Source organism: Odocoileus virginianus, chromosome 23 (assembly GCF_023699985.2).
Source record: "Odocoileus virginianus isolate 20LAN1187 ecotype Illinois chromosome 23, Ovbor_1.2, whole genome shotgun sequence".
Classification (NCBI taxonomy): domain Eukaryota; kingdom Metazoa; phylum Chordata; class Mammalia; order Artiodactyla; family Cervidae; genus Odocoileus; species Odocoileus virginianus.
Window position 1 is genome coordinate 12,905,006 of NC_069696.1, and position 15,696 is coordinate 12,920,701.

The window sequence follows — 15,696 nt, forward strand, 5'->3', positions numbered from 1 at the left end:
GATGGAGGGAACTTCATGGTGAGAAATTCAGGTAGCCTTTATGAGCTGAGAGTCTTAGAACTGGAGAAAGAAGAGAGGACAAAGCCCCACCTACAGGAGGAAGGCCCCTTGGGCTAGATGACGTTGAGAGGAAATGGGCTGCAACCTTCAAGATTGGGGTCAGGATGGCAGAGGGAGGGGGAAGGACTAGAGGTTGGCATTAAAAGGATGTTTGGGCCCGTCCTTGGAGAATTACATGGATATGATCCATCACGTGGAAGTCCATCCAGTACCTGAGGATTACTACCATGCAGGAGAATGCCGTGTGCTTGCCCAGGCGGAGGAGATGCTGATAGGTTGACCAGCTGTCCTGGCTTGCCCAGGACAGAGTGAGGGTCCCCAGGATGAGAGATTTTCAGTTCTAAAACCAGATAGTCCCAGGCGAACTGGGCCGAGTTGGTGGCCTTAGCTAGAGCAATTCCTTTTCTCATTGCTGTAGACTGAAGAGCCTTCCATCGGCACCTGCTAAGACATCCATACATTTTCTCGTGGAAGGAAGTCTGCCTGGGGCCCAGCCCCTTTCACTCCCTCTCCAAATTTCCCCATGCAAACACCTTCTCTTCACTCTTTTCAAAGTTCCATAGTACTCAGAAGCCCCACAGGACAGAGGGTGGAGGCAGTGATGGACAGTGAGTATGGAAAGAAATGTCCCCATATCAGTACTCGGATGGGAGCAGACAGTTGAGAAGATAACCACTATTGATTAACACAACTTGCAGAAAGCAATGAAAGCCATACTCAGAGGCAAATGTATTGCTTTCATCACTAAAAGGAAAGATGAAAATAGGTGAACCAAGTATTGAGATTAAGAATTTTTATAAGTAATGCATTAGTCCAGGATTTAGCAATTAAAAAAAAAAGGCCAGGTAGTAAATATTTTAAACTTTTTTAGGCCACATGCAGTCTCTTAACAGTCTTTTTTGATTTATTAATTTTTAACAACTCTTCAAAAATGTAAAATCCATTCTTAGCTTGGGGATTTGGCCCCCAGACACAGCTTGCTGACTCCTGTATTCCCAGGATATTTTCCATTGCAAATGACAGAAGCCAAGCTGTAAGCAATAAAAAAAATTTTTTTTTTTTTAAAAGGGGTGGGGGAGGGGGAAACTGTTGATTCACATAACTAAAGAATCTAAGAGTCTGATGGTAGTGTGGCTTCAGGCATAGCTAGATCCAGGGCTCAAACAAACTTACCAGTGATTCTTTATCTCTCTGTCAATTCTGCTAACCCAGAAGTTAGCCACATCCCAGGCAGGCAGTGGCCCCTCACCGCTCCAGGGTTCTGCCATGCAGGTTGAGAACCACAGAAAAGAGAGCTCCTCTTTCCCAGGAGCCAACAAGGTCCTAAGATCAACTGCCATTGCCTTTGACTGGCCTGGAGGGGGCTACATGCCTATCCTGTAGCCGATTACTATGGCTGGGGAGGGAGGCACTGTCCTAGGATTTTGGAGCCCAGATTGGGGCCATTCCCATCGGCAGTGGCTCCAAGAGGGAAATGGAAGAAGAGAGTGAATGCGGGGCGGGAAAAATAAGCAGTGTCCGCTGCATGCTGAAAGCTCTGTGTTTAGTGAACACTTTACAGCACAGCCGCTGTCACTAACTCGTTTAATCTTCATCACAGCCCTGTGAGGGAGGTTTTATTATCACCCCATCTACAGATGAGCAAACTGAGGCCTTGCTCAGGGACGTGAGGGTGACCGCGTATTGGAAACTTACCATGGCCTGTTCCATCAGTAGCTCAAGGAAGAAGGGCCACAAGCTCATCTCCAAGGATGCCAAAAAGACACTGAGAAAAATTGAAGACTCCTTGATTGGAAAAAACAAACAGAAACCCTTAACAGACAGAAACTCTTAGAAAACATGGACCCGAGGCTGCTCCATCAGCGTGACAGGAAATACTTGGACTTCATCATCTACCTTCCTCGCTCTCTCTCCCCAAAGCTGGTCTTTTGAGCCCTTCACTTGCTCCTCTAAAGCCATTCAGCCTGGAGTCCCGGCAATAGTCTGGTCCATGATTTGATGCTGCCTCTGTGCCTTTTCCACGCTCTTCCATCCTGTTCCCCATCAGGAATTGCTTCCTCCTCCTTTCTACCACTATTTACAGCCTGACTCTGACCGCTTATCTCCTGAGCCCTTAGGCTGGGTCAGGTCATAAAGGGTTCTGAGAGCCAGACCAAGACCTTGGACCTTGTCCTTGGCAAGAGCCAAACACTGTGCCCTCAGGTGCCTGAGCAAGCTGGGGTTTCTCAATGGCGGCACCACAGACTTTTAGGGCTGGACCATTCTTGGTGGGGGTGGGGCACTGTGGTGGGCGCTGGAAGGCGTTTAGTCGCATCCCTGGCCTCCACCCACTAGAAGCTTATAGCATCCCTCCCCTCATTGGAACAACCCAAAGTATTTCCAGATACACTAATGAGAACCAAAGGTGTAAGCTACAAGATGTGGACTTGTGAGTGTGGAGGATGCAGGTTCTGTCCATCCTGTGGCTCGGACATCCCCAGGACATGGCTGAGTCAGCCAGGCATAGATAAGCATGGGTACATTTGCAATCCTGCTTGGCGGAAGCAGAAAATTCCAAATAAGCAATTTCCTTTTAAGCCCGTGACGCAGCATCTGCATTCCCTCTGCCCACATTCCACTGATTCTGGCCGGATTCTGCTCACACTCAGCTACAAGGGACAGGGAACCCAGGTCATGAGCTGAGCTGCTGGCCAGGCCAGTTTCCACTTAGAGGACTGGGGAGAGGGGGGCAATGGGTTTTGGAGGACAAATGACAGTCCTTCGCATTCCTTTAGGCTCTGGTTCCCCGCCCCCCCCATAGCCATTTTCTGACATCCTCCCATGCTATCCATTGGATTCCCATGAGCCCCTCTAGGCCTTTGGTCCAGAGGGTGCAGCCTTACTCCCTTACCTTAGTACAGGAGACCTTGCATCCAGAGTCAGGTCCTGACCCAGCCGGTCGTCCACTGGTCCCATGTGAGCCACCCAAACCACATGCAGTGTTTCAGCCTGATCACTCCTCTGGTTTTCGCGTTGTCTCTCTTCTTCAAGATTTCTTCCCCACTATACCAGCTTTGACTAGGGTCGACTGCCTGTAACAGTAAAGCTCAAAACTGCAGTGCTTAAACAAGGTAAATGTGTGTTTTTTCTTTCCCATAAAAGAACTCTAGATGTGGGCAAGCTAGGGCTGCTGTGAAGGCCATACACGTCACCAGGGACGCGGGGTCCTGCCCGCTCATTGCTCTACATCCCTGAGCAGGTGTTCCTTCACCTCAGACTCCAACGTGGCTGCCAGAGCTCAGCCATCACATCTGCTTTCCAGGCTGCTGGTTGGACAAAGGGCCAAAGAAGGGCATATCTCTTCCCATTCCTGGATACTCCTATTTCTCATTGGCCAGAACTTGGTCACGTGATCATACCTAGCTGCAAGGGAGGTGGGAAATGTGACCTTTTAGCTGAGCGGCACTAGACCCAGGTAAAACTGGAGCTCTGTTACTAAGGCAGGTGGGGAGATGGCTATTGGAGCTCACAATCCCTGATTTCTCCCCACCCCGCAATCTACTCCGATGTCCTCATCCCCAGTCCATTCAGACTGCGGACAACTGGGTGTGCAGATTTCCTCCCTTGGGGCTCAGCTGGGCCCCAGGCTGCAGTCAGATCCAGGAGCTCTGGGCTGAAGGAATAAAGGAGCAGGTGGACACCCCCCTCCCCCCACCACCCCCAGCCACCCCTGTTCATGAGAAGTGTTTTGAGTCAGAGCCAGCCCAGGCTGATCTGGGCAGAGCCACTGACACAGGGCCGGGGGCTGCAGGCGAGGCCTCATTGTCTAATGCAAACACTTTCATGTCTCCTGGTCGTCACTTTGCCACTGCGTTTAACGTCATGCATTTTTCATGCCTCTTAAGCCAAGTATTCTTTAGAAAACAGGACTGAGTCACTCGCTTTCCCAGCCTCTCCGAGAATGACTGGCCAATCAGGTGGGGGAGGGGGAAGCTCATTTCTGAACTGGGGACTCATCCTTAAGAAGTTGGATTAACTGTCTGAAATGTAATTGCATCTGAAGCCGTAATCCTATTTACCAGGTTGATCTCCTAAAAGCAATGGGCTGTTTGTTCTTTGTCTTGGGCACCAAAAACCAGTGCACCAGAGCCGACCACTGACCACAATTATGCCTGAGAATCTGCATTCTTACCCCACACCCCATGTGACTCACGAACAACAAAGACTTTGACTCATGGCCCTCACGGCTTTAAGGGTGGGAAGACTGACAGGGAGGAAAAAGACCTCCAGGGTCATCCAGTGGCCCAGCAAGGATTGGAGGAGCCCGGCTGGGTCGCCCCAGCACCCAGGATGCCTGGGGGTTCTCACCCGGCCCCTGCTCCTGTGGCTGTAGCTGGCAGAGCCAGCATCCAACCCTGGGGCCCGGGCCCCTGGCCTGGCAATATGGACTTCCTCGCCTGCATCCATCCCACCATGCAGGGCCCTGGGGCGGTGGGCACGCTGACCTGGACTCCACAGATGCCCCTCACGTTGGCCTGAGATGCACAGAGGCCACCAGAGGGCAGCACCCGGCCTTCAGGGCCGTCTCCAGTCCTGGCCTGGGAAACGCCTCGGAATCTGGAAAGCTCTGGGCCTTGGCTCCTGGAAGGTTGTCACCAGTGCTCAGGCCTTGGCCAGCAGCACTGATACCCTGTGATCCCTAATCACTGGTGGCATCTCCGTGTTGGTGAATGAATGAATGAATGAATGAATGGGTGAACGAACAAATGAAAGAGGTGATAGACCTGCCTTGGGCCTGCCAGACCCTGCTTCCTTCCTCAGCATCTATCACGCTGTAGCCCCCCAACACTGGCGTGGTGTGAGGGGTTCTGGGAGGGGACCCTCACAAGCTGGCTCCTCGGCTCATGGTGAGCAGGCACAATGTGGGGGAGGGCCGGGGACAGGGTCTGGAGGCAGAGGTTGTGGGCACCAGGTTCTGTGGCTCTGAGCCCCAGTTTCCCCATCCATGAAATGCTTGCTTCTCGCCTCCCTGGTTGTCACCCTGAGTGGGGCCTGGCACACATTTCGTGCCCTGTAAGGAGAGGCGTCTTGCCAGTGCAGGCATGATTGCAAACACCAGGGCATCTCCAGGGTGCTCGTGACACGGAAACTGCTCTGCCCCGTGACACCTCCTCTTTTTTTTTTTAAAGATTTTTTTTTTTCCCGATGTGGACTATTTCTACAGTCTTTGTTGAATTTGCTACAGTATTGCTTCTGTCTCATGTTTTAGTGTTTTGGCTGCAGAACCGTATGGGAGCTCAGCTCCCTGGGCAGGATTGAGCCCTCACCCGCCTGCATTGGAAGGTGGAATCTTAGCCACCAACCACCAGGGAAGTCCAGACCCTTCCTCTTGTGAGGAGCTGTGCCCAAGAGAGAGAGCGGGTGGGCACACGAAGGCAGTCCCACCCGCATCCTCTTCCTCCAGCGGGGACCCCTGTGGAGGGACAGGGTGAATCCAGGCTCGGACCCAGGACAGAGCCCTGCCTCCGGGAACGTGGGTGCTGCTGGCACACTGCCCCCTGGCCCACCACCCGGAACACCGGGAACAGCAGCTCCTGGGCCCCACCGCGTGGCTCTGGAGCCACCTGGACACTCCAGGTGCCTCTCCCCTCCCTGCCTGCTGGGTGGTGGACATAAAGAGATGCCACGGTGCCTGGGCCTGGGGACCACGCTCAGCCTCCCCTCCCCTGCCCTCTGCACATCTCCCCACCTTCCCTGGTGCTGGCCCTTTCACCCGATGATTGCTTCTTAAGACGGTCTGCCTGGCTCATCCTTCAGGTCTCGGCAAAGGCTCCCTCCTCCAGGAAGCCCTCCCTGATTCCCCCCATCTCGTGCTAGCCTCCCTGGGGCTCCCATGGCCCCAGGCTCCTGTCCGTTTCTGTGGCATCCCCCCTGGAGGGCAGAGACACCCGATTTCTTCCTGGGGGTCTGGGGCTTTTACGACATTCTCTCCAGAAACTGGAGACAACATAGGAAAGGTTTTAGAGGGTGGAAGTCAGCATGGTGCAAGTGAGCCTGCCTCAAACATGCGCATCTCACTGATTTCCTGGGAAAGTGCCTGCGTCTGGTCTTCTCTCAGAACCAGGCCAGGACGAACCTGAACCTGAACCTGACCCATAAAAGTGCTGAAAATGCGTTCTGGGTGCTGGATGGGCTTGTGACTGAGTTCCACTGGGTCTCTGATGCTGCTCATGAGGACGCTGGGGCCCTGTGGCTGCTGGGCTTTTAAAGCAAATGATAACCACCCTGCAGTTGTTTGGCTGATGGGGTCAACGTAGCTGATGCCTTCTTCTCTGCCTGGAGAATCCCATGGACAGAGGAGCCTGGTGGACTATAGTCCATGGGGTCGCAGAGAGTCAAACATGACTGAGCGACTTTCACTTCACTTCTCTGGCCAGGAAAAGGGCCTTTTCTGGTTGTATTCTTTTTTAATTAAGTATGTTAATTGGAGGATAATCTGGTTGAGCTTTTAAGAGCCCAGAGAAATAGGTGCAGACTTTATAAGGCTCTGAAGCTTTCGCTATGCCCCCTTGGACCCAGGCCGCGGGCGCGTGGAGGAGGGCAGAGACGGGGCACGCACGGAGGGGCCTGCTGTTCCACATGGAGGGAGACCAGGCTCCAGCATCCCAGGGCCCAGCGTCCGCACCCATCTGGGACAGAGGCTCGTTCAGGGCACTGGCAACAGCCCCAGAAGAAAGGGGACCACCAGTCTTGTTTGATGGGCAAGCCATGCTGTCTAGGGCCCCGGGGTCCAGAAAGAAATCGGATGACTCTGCCCTCCTGGGAAGATGCTCCAGAAACTGACAAGAGCCCAGGACCCTGGGAGCCCCAAGGAGGCCAGACAGGGGTGTTCAGGGAAGGCTTCTTGGAGGAAGGCAACCTTTGCCGAAACTTTTAAATTCTTTAAAGAAGATTTTGGCTGGCCTGTGGAATCTTAGTTCCCTCATCAGGGATCAAACCTGTGTCCCCTGCATTGGAAGCATGGAGTCAACCACTGAACTGCCAGAGAAGTCCCTGTGTTTCTTACTATAAATTCAGTGTCATGCTTCCTGGCTGGCCCTCAGGACTGCGCTACGGGGCCTCTTTGCCCTGAGTGTGGAGGGCAGGGGCCTCCCTCTCCTCTCGGGGGAGTCAGGATCAGGGTTGCATGCTTGCAGCCGGGCCAGGAAGGGGGCTGGGGAGGCCTGGAACCCCCTGGGCAAGGAAGGCTGCCTGGGATGGCAGGGTGACCCCAGCCTGGCGGCAGAGGTGAGGCGGGGGAAGCGGGTCCTTTGACTGAGGGGCCTGGGGACACCTCCCTTCCTGGCTCCATCTGAACTGTGGGGACAAGAGCAACATTCACTTTTGCCAAGTCACAGGTCTCTGTCCCCTCCACCGCTCCACCAAGAGTGTCCCCGCCCTGGTCCCTAGGATTCATACGGGCTGGTCTCTGTCCCCAGACAGTCCCGGCCCCTTGCCCTTGACCTTGGGGGTCCAGACCAGTTCTGGGTTCCTCCGGAGTCCCTGACATCCCCCAGCATTCCCACCAGAGGGCGCCTTGCGGCCGGGAACGGCTGCGGCTCTGGGACCGGCGGGGCTTAAGGCAGGGCACTGGGGGGCAGACTTGTGGAGGGCTGAGGTCTGAGATCGGGCAGGGCCCTCCCTGGGGGTGCTTCAGGGGAGCTGGGAGGTGGACGGTGGGGGGCCTGGGGAGGGGGATCCTCCCCCGCCCGAGGCGGGGAGACTGAGGCGGGACGACCATTTGGATGCGGTGTCCCCATGGGGCTACAGGGCTATGTGAGCGCCCAGAGGACCTCGAAAGGGACACAGCAGAGGCCGGGTGAGCGTGGGGAGCAGTGTGTGCGTCCCTTCGTCGCTGGGGCTGCCGGGGTGTGTCTGTCTTCCGGCCGGTGTGGCTGTGGATGTGCCCGGGAAAGGGGGGCGTCCAGGGACTCTGCTTCAGGTCCCTGGGGCAGCCCAGGACGGACTGCCAGTCACCTACCATGTTTTGCCTTTGAGGAGCCATCAAACTGGCGTCCACGGTGACGGCACTGGCCACCTCCCCCCTGCACCCCCGGGCCTCCAGTCTCTCCTCTCCTGTGACCATCGCTTCTGTTTCATTGTTACCGTTCTTTAGCCTCCTAGTGGAGTGACGGGCACCTCCTGCTTCTACGGCTGAATAATACCTGGAGCTCTTCCTCAGGGGCTCAGCGGCAGGAGGGAGACCCCCTGAAGCCAGCAGACCCCCCAGGGTCAGGGGCGGCCACAGAGGCAGGGGCTGGGGGACATCAGTTCTTCCGGGAAACTTCCAGAGACACAAGGCGAGCAGACCCTTAGAGCAAGTGTGGAGTCCAGTGTGCTCCAGGCAGCGGTGGGGCACACACACTCACGGGCTCAGAGACACACACTCAGAGACACGCACTCTCAGAGACACACACTCTCACATGCTCATAGACACACACTATCAGAGACAAAGACACGCACACTCACACACAGGCTCACAGGCACACACTCACATGCACATATTCATGCACAGACACACACATGCACACACATTCACACACTCATGCACTCACAGACTCACACATTCACACACAGGCACACACATTCACACACTCACGCACTCACAGACTCACACACACACACAGGCACACACATTCACACACTCACGCACTCACAGACTCACACACACACACACAGGCACACACATTCACACACTCACGCACTCACAGACTCACACACACACACAGACTCACACACACTCACATAGACACACATACGCCCACATGCACTCACAGAGACACAGCCTGACACCTGGACAGACACACACCCAGACACACACACAGACACACAACCCAATGCACAGACACACCCCCTCACTGTCTGAGGGCTGCGCTGTCCTCCCAGCTCCCTCCCTCGGTCACGTGTCAGCCAACAAGCATCTTTTTCGGGCCTAGTGTGTACTAGGTTTTATGCTAAAGGTTTTGGAGAATGCAGAAGTGAGCAAAAAGTTAACTCCTTCACCCTGAAAATAAAAAACGCAGCCAAGTCTGGCAGGAGAGGTGAGACCCAGGCCGAGAGCCGCAGACTGACCAGACTGACGAGACTGAGGCCCGCGGGGCGAGCGCGGGCAGTGAGGAGCCCAGCTGGCCCAGGGCAGGGGATTCGAGGTCCTGGGGGGCCTCTCGGAGGAGCCCGGGAGGCTGGGGGCCTGGCGAGGGCCGAGGGGACGGCAGGCCTGGGAAGGAGCCAGTCCTCCGCTGGGGGCGGGGAGGTGGGACGGCCCGCCAAGGAGCAGGGCCTCTCTCCTCGGAGAGTTTGGCTCTCAGCTCCTTCCATCCGGTTCAGAGGGGCCGGCCTCCAGGTCCGCAGGCCTGTCTCCAGGGCAAGCCCTGGGGGTGCAGAGGAAAGGGGCTGTCCGTGACTTTGACACCGACAGTCACGGGGGTACGCAGCCCCCAGCCTTTGGGCCCCTTAGAGATGAGCACAGAGATGGTGCGTGTGCTACCGGAGGTGCGCGGGGGCTGGGGGAGCATGCGAGCTGAGCCTGCAGGGAGCGCTGCCTGGAGGGGGTGGGCAGTGGACACAGGGTCGGGTGGTTGGGGGGAACTCACCCAGACTCACTGGCAACAGCAGGGACCAAGGCAGACAGGTCCAGCACAGGCCTGAGCCGGTGCTGGGGGCTGGGGTGAGGGAAGAGGGGCGGACCGCCTGTGAAACCCCTACAGGAAGGGGAGCTGTGGGCCAGGAGAGGCCCCTGCAGCCGCAACCAGGAGGAGGTGGCCTGGAAGGGACCGGGAGGCCAGCGTGGCGGGCAGAGGGCGCGGCCATGCAAAGGCCTCATTGTTAGGAAGAAACTCAGCGTACCCTGAGGGCGAGGACTGAAGTCCCCCCACCCCCAGCCCACCCCCAGGAAGGCTCCGGGGCCCCTCGTCATTTTAAGGCTGGAAGGAATCAGTTGGATTCAACTGGAGGCGCCTCCTCTGGGAATCAGATGCCTTGGATTGCAGCGCCTGCCGGAGGGTTCACTCCAGGACACGCTGTCTTCTGAGTTCCGGCTTCCTGTGTGGCTGGGATGGGGGTGGGGGATCTGGCCAAGGGCCACCGCTCCCCAGCCAGCGCATTGTCTGCCCTGCGGCCGGAAGCGGCTCCTGCCCAGGGCAGGCGGAGCCTGGGGGACCTTGACCCAGCTCAGGCTACGCATCTGCGCGGATGCCACTGGTCACCCCCCTCCCCACCCTGTCCCCCGACAACACCCAGGGGCCTGGATCATGGGGCTGGGGGAGGGCAACCAAACTGGGCCCCCCGCAGGGAGGGCCAAACCTAAAGTGAGGAGGCTGGACACCGCAGGCAGGCCCCCGCCTCCAGCACAGTCTCCCAGGCTGGGCCCCCCTCCCTATCCTTCCATCCTCCCAGCTCTTCCCACAACCATCGAGTCACCCAGCTGAGGGGTGACCAGCCCATCGCTGGCCATACTGCAGATGGTCACCTCCCAGCCAAGGCGGAGGGGGGGAAAGCCAGAGGAGAGAAAAGCCAAGACCTAATTTACAAGTGAAATGACTCTGGGGCTGGCCGCAGCCTCCTCCCCAAGGAAAAGAATCCAGCTCTTAGGTTCCCACCGAGGCAGTGCAGCCGCAGAGGCTTCAGTTCTGGTCCCCAGGGAACTGGACCTTAGACCACGGGACCGGGGCTTGGTGGGCGGGCCGGCGCGGAGGTCAAACCCCAGAACCCTGGTGTTCCTTGGCCTCCATGGTGCCCACCCTGGATAGGGGCTGCAGGGTCTCAGACATCCCAGCCTGAGTCTACCCTCCCCCAGGTCTCAGGACCACAGAGCACTCCCCCCACCCTCCCCCCACCTTGAGCATCCCCGGGGAAAGACAAAGACGGCTGCGTCCAGAGGGGAGAATGGATTTCATTTGTTTGGACCTAGTGCTCCAGCTCGAGCAGACCCCCAACTCCAGTATTCTTGTCTGGAGAATTCCAGGGACGGAGGAGCCTGGTGGGCTGCGGCCCATAGGGTCGCAGAGTTGGACACAGCTGAGCGACTTGGCACGCAGCACAGCGCATCTTGGTCAACAGGGTAAACTGAGGCAGCTCAGAGTCCTCCTTCTCCCATAGCATCTGACTCCTGCAGCCTCACCGCAGCGGTGTCCAGCCTCAGACGCCCTCTGTCCGGGCAGGCAGACTCCAGGGTCCTCCCAGCTGGCGCCCCCGGGGTCACCCCTGCCTCCATCCCCACACAGCCCTGCTGTGAAACCCGCTCAGGCATGTCCGACTCTTTGCGACCCTGTGGACTAGTCCATGGGATTCTCCAGGCCAGAATACAGGCGTGGGGAGCCATTCCCTTCTCCAGGGGATCTTCCCGACCCAGGGATCGAACCCAGGTCTCCCAGGGCATCTGAAAAGGTGGACCTGCTCTCTTGGCCACTGCAGATCTGCCCCGCCCCAACTTCCGCAGAGCTGGGACCCGCACGTCTCTGCACTCACTGTGCTCCCAGGGCAGGGGACCCCGGCCAACCCCGCCCCGTCCTGAGGGTCTGGGATCCCTTCGGTCCCCAAGCCCCCTGGAGGCCTGAGGCTGTGCCAGGTCAGGGTCACCAACTGATCGTCTCCCCAGAGCCATTGTCTGAGGCCTGAACCCATGTTGGCTGGGGCGCTGGCTTCTGGAGGCTTCTTTTGTTGTTTTTCTTCTAAAACTGTTGTCTCAGCCATACTTTTCAAAGTCTATTTTAACGTCAGAAATCTGGCCAGAATCCGTTATCCTTTCCCCAAGTCATCACCATTCTCTCTGCTGCTGCATGGTGGGGCTGGGGGGGTGGGGTTTGGTGCCAATCTTGGGGAGAAAGACACACTCCCCCCCAGGCGAGGGGGGCCAGGCTCCTGGGTCAGAGGGTCCTCAGGTCCGACTGAACGATCAGGTCAGAACTGTGCCCCAAGTGAGTGTCTGAGAGCCCGGCACACCCTCCTCCCTGAAGCTTCAGTGTGCTCCCCGAGCCTCCTGCCTGCTGCCTCCTCCCCAGGCGCAGGGGAGCCCTGCCTCCACTGACCGATGCCCCGGTGCCCCAGGGCCAGCTTCAAAGGACCGTCTCAGTTCCTTGGCATTAGAAGGGCCATGGACCCACCTGTCTTGACAGCTCTCCACAGCCTCCTGCCCGCCTGCTCGCCCCCACACCCCCTTTTCCCGATTGACCCTATTCAGCTTCAAGTCTCACCTGTGAGGCCCCCTCCTCCAGGCAGCCTCTCTGGATGCCCCCCGCCCCCCAGGCTCTCACAGCCCCAGGACTTGCTCCATCACCTTGTCTCCTGGAGGGCCTGAGTTCCTCGGGACGGAGGCCTGGGGTGCCATCCGCGGGGCATCCTCTCTGAAGAGAGGGGACTGGTCGGGGTGGGGTGCTGGGGTCCTTCTGCTGCAGGCTTGCTGCCTCCACCACTCAGAAGCCTGAGGGCCAGGCCAAACGAGCTGAGACGAGGATGAGAACAGGAAGAGAGTGCTTTCTTGGCGGCTTCAGTGGCGAAGAGCTCACCGACCGGCGCAGGGGACCCCGGCTCGATCCCTGGTCTGGGAGGATCCCAGTGCCTTGGAGCAGCTGAGCCCGGGCACCACAGTTATTGAGTCCTGCTCTAGAGCCCGGGAACCACACCTTCTGAGCCCACGTGTTGCGACTGCTGAAGCTCGGGCCCCTAGAGAGGGTCGCTCTGGCTCACGGCAACTCGAGGAAAGCCCGCGCAGGAACAAAGACCCCGCGCAGTGAAGAGTCAGTAAATGAAACCGTGCGAAACAGGAAGAGGAACAGAAGAGACGCTGGCAGCCGCTACCTGTGCCCGGCCAGTCCTTCCGTCCTGCAGCCTCGCTGGGCGCGCTGGACCCCAGGAAGCAGGCATGCGGGTGGAGGGGCAGCCTGGACCCGGCCGGGAGGTGGGGAGAAGGGGTCTGAGTTGGGGCCGAGGCTGTGAACATCCCAGGCCCCGCAGGCACGCTCCCCGAGGGCAGGAGTCCGTGTCATTCTCAGGTAGGGGGTCCTCTGCAGGGCTGTGGGGACCGAGCAGCCTGAAGGGAGGACTCAGGGGTCCCTCGCTCAGAAAGGATTTGGTCGTGCAACCAAGAAGCCACAGGGCATGGTATGAAAAGCAGAGGCAAAATGAAGGGAAAGGGACTTCCCTGATGGCCCAGTGGTTAAGAATCCACCTTCCAAAGCAGAGGTCGTGGGTTCGATCCCTGGTCCAGGAACTAAGATCCCACGTGCCGGGGAGCAACTAAGCCCGTGTGCCGCAACTGGAGCTGTTCAGTCGCTCAGGCAAGTCCAACTCTCTGTGACCCCATGGACTGCAGCACGCCAGGCCTCCCTGTCCATCACCATCTCCCAGAGTTTACCCAAACTCATGTTCACCGAGCCAGTGATGCCGTCCCACCATCTCATCCTCTGTCGTCCCCTTCTCCTCCTCCCCCAATCTTTCCCAGCATCAGGGTCTTTTCAGATGAGTCAGTTCTTCGCATGAGGTGGCCAAAGTATTGGAGTTTCAGCTTCAACATCAGTCCTTCCAATGAACACTCGGGACTGATCTCCTTTAGGATGGACGGGTTTGATCTCCTTTCAGTTCAAGGAATTTTCAAGATTCTTCTTTAGCACCACCGTTTGAAGCCATCAGTTCTTTGGTACTCAGCCTTTTTTATTGTCCAGCTCTCATATCCATACATGACTACTAGAAAAACCATAGCTTTGACTAGATGGACCGTTGTTGGCAAAGTGATGTCTCTGCTTCTTAATACACTGTCTAGGTTTATCGTTACTTTTCTTCCAAGAAGCAAGTGTCTTTCAATTTCATGGCTGCAGTCGCCATCCGTCATGATTTTGGAGCCCAAGAAAATAAAGTCTCTTACTGTTTTCATTGTTTCCCCATCTATTTGCCGTGAAGTGATGGGACCAGATGCCATGATCTTCGTTTTCTGAATGCTGAGTTTTAAACATTCACTTTTTCACTCTCCTCTTTCACCTTCATCAAGAGGCTCTTTAATTCTTCTTTGCTTTCTGCCTTTAGGTGTCATCTGCATATCTGAAGTTATTGATATTTCTCCCAGCAATCTTGATTCCAGCTTGTGCTTCTTCCAGCCCAGCGTTTCTCATGATGTACTCTGCATATAAGTTAAATAAGCAGGGTGATAGTATACGGCCTTGATGTACTCCTTTCCCAATTTGGAACCAGTTCATTGTTCCATGTCCAGTTCTAACTGTTGCTTCTTGACCTGCATACAGGTTTCTCAGGAGGCAGGTAAGATGGTGGGGTATTCCTATCTCTTGAGGAATCTTCCCGAGTTTGTTGTGATCTACACAGTCAAAGGCTTTAGTGTAGTCAATGAAACAGAAGTAGATGTTTTTCTGGAATTCTCTAGTTTTTTGTATGATCCAGTGGATGTTGGCAGTTTGATCTCTGGCTCCTCTGCCTTTTCTAAATCCAACTCATACATCTGGAAGTTCTCTGTTCATATACTGTTGAAGCCTAGAGGCTGCAAAGGCAGCAATGACCCAGATAGCCAAAAATAAAAGAATAAATAAAAATGCAGTTAAGTTTTTAAAAATGAGTTTAGTCTAAGTGGAGCCAGAGATAAACTCACGGCTTTGGTTCAGAGCTCCCCAGCAGCCAAGGCAACAAGGCAAAGTGGAGATATACAGAAGTTGTTCTCCATGGTTAGAGTCAGAGGCGTCAGGGCTCAATCCGAATCAGGCTGCCGGGGCACAACGGCCCCTGCTTGCCAAGCCGTCAGCACAAGCCCATTGACCTGACCCCGGCCCAGCCCCCCGCCTGTCACTCCTGCAGGTGAAGAAGAGAGGCAGGCTGCCGAGGCAGGTTCCTGCTCAGCGGGTCTGTATGTCCTCAGGGCACCACCCCTCAGCCTCAGCCGGTGATTCACTCCACCGCCCCCTTCGCTCTCTCCTCTTTGGCTGACCCCTTGATCCCGTGGCCCTGTGATGGGAACACGGAGCCCCTGGTCACCCAGTCATCCCAGCCGGGGGCCTCTGGAGGTTGGGGCTGTGCTGGCGGGCTCGCCTCTGCCTGACTCCCGGGCGCTGCCACCCCTATCCTCCCCCTCCGCCCCTCCCCACCGCTCGCTGCCGGGGGCCTGCTCCCTGCCTCCCTGCAGTCCAGCAGTGGGGCGCCCGTGAAGGTTAGAAGGAGACATTCAGAGTAAAGAGAGAGAAGCTGGTGGTTCAACACTGTCCACACAGACAGTGCAGAAATCCCTTCATTTCCAGTGCAGAAAGGACCGACTTACGTCTGATGCCTGTTCCAGATGCTGGGCGAGCTGCTGACAGGTCACCTCAGAAGACGGGGGCTTGTCGCGGTCGGTTTATCACCCTCAGGGCCTCCCTGGGTCCAGAATTTGAACTGGGCTCGGTGGGAATGCCTCACCTCTGTTCCACCAGGTCCGGGGCCTTGCTGGAGGTGGCTCAGAGCCCCCGGGGGGGCTGGACTCGGGGCAGGCAGCCTCGTTCACACGTCAGGCAGTGTCAGCTCTCGCCTGCGAGAGGTGGCCCTCACCCGCTGGTTTCCTAGAGCTGGTGCTTGAGAGAGCCAGGCGGAGGCTGGGGTAGTCACAGCCCAGCCTCTGAACCCGCCCGGTGCCCTTCCACACTCTGGACT

General features: G+C 56.9%; 1 long non-coding RNA gene across 1 annotated transcript; it reads right to left on the minus strand.

The window, feature by feature from the left end:
* Positions 1–838: 838 nt before the first annotated feature.
* Positions 839–9,942, minus strand: LOC110142783 (uncharacterized). The gene is made up of 4 exons (XR_002315411.2): positions 9,672–9,942; positions 2,951–3,131; positions 1,756–1,845; positions 839–1,091 (listed from the first exon to the last, which is right to left on the minus strand). It is a non-coding gene; the product is annotated as an uncharacterized lncRNA (long non-coding RNA).
* Positions 9,943–15,696: the final 5,754 nt, after the last annotated feature.